This window comes from Alosa alosa, chromosome 5 (assembly GCF_017589495.1).
Source record: "Alosa alosa isolate M-15738 ecotype Scorff River chromosome 5, AALO_Geno_1.1, whole genome shotgun sequence".
Taxonomy (NCBI): Eukaryota; Metazoa; Chordata; class Actinopteri; order Clupeiformes; family Clupeidae; genus Alosa; species Alosa alosa.
Genome location: NC_063193.1, coordinates 22,417,992 through 22,419,248, shown reverse-complemented (window position 1 = coordinate 22,419,248; position 1,257 = coordinate 22,417,992).

The window sequence follows — 1,257 nt, the reverse complement described above, 5'->3', positions numbered from 1 at the left end:
GGGGCCACGCTTCAGGCAGAGACTTTAATAAGCGTTCAACTGGAACGAATTCACTGGATTCCTTTTCAAAGGATCCTCTCCCGGTTCACTCCCCTAACCGTGAAATCCACAGTGTCATTTTTGACGTGACGGTCATTTCCACACCGATCCAACCCACCCTCAAGGAGCGTTTAGGGAAGGGATGGTTTTACACCACATCATAATTTTTCATGCTGGTTTAAAGGCAGTAAAACTTTAATAATTGGGAGGATGTGTTCGTTGATTAAAGGCCCCCCGTTGTTAAGCTGTCTCCCTTGAACAATGCAATCGCATAGTTATGTCTGCCTCTTTCCTATTTTGGATTTAGCCAATCCCCAGAAGCCTTGGTGAATTACCCGTGGACAACATAACCTTAGTGATTAACCCTCGTTAAAATAATGAATTGCACCGAACTCTTCTTTTCAAGAGCGGTTTGATGTAGGGAAAGAGAGAGTACTTGTTCATTTCCACTCTGACTGCTGTTGTGGCCCATAGGCTGCTGGGAGTCTGTTGATAAGAAGTGGTGATATAAACAGCAATCATTACAGTTTTTCTCGATTGCTTTTACCTGCTTAAGTAAACTAGAACCCACTTGGTCTTCATGACTACTTTCTTTGCACAGCAGAAGTCATCTCTTGCGAATGTGTTCACACATTTTCATTGGGTTCACACATTTCTCACACCCTTTTGCAAAACAGTTAACACAGGTGACATTCAAAAGCCCCAAACTCTATTGATTTTCCCATGCTAAACAAAAGGAAAACATCTTTTCAGAGGTGGTATAGATTCCTTGCATAAGTCTGAATCTCTGATACACCTGTGTGAAACTCTTTTGCACAATTCTTCAATCAGCAATCATTCATTATACATAAGAGATGTCTGTTCTGTGTTGCTATTTGCAAGTATGGATCTAATGCACATTTAGACAAAGTACTGTATAGCCTATTTGGTGGAGAAAACAGTACAACAGGTGTTGACTGTAGGTCTATTTCGATGAAAAATGACAAGTTGTAGTTCAATGAAATTTGCTGTATCTTGCTAGGTATTTACTGTATGTCTTACATATCAATGGCAGTTACATCTTGGGAGGAATTAATAAATTATTTTTTTATTCAGTACATTTTGTCTTTTCAAAGTTTTTTTCTGATACCAGAAAAATGAGAAAGTGATGGAACAGACATAGCAAAAATGCTCATTTTGAGAACTAGATTTTGCATTTTGTTGTCCAGTGTGTAATGA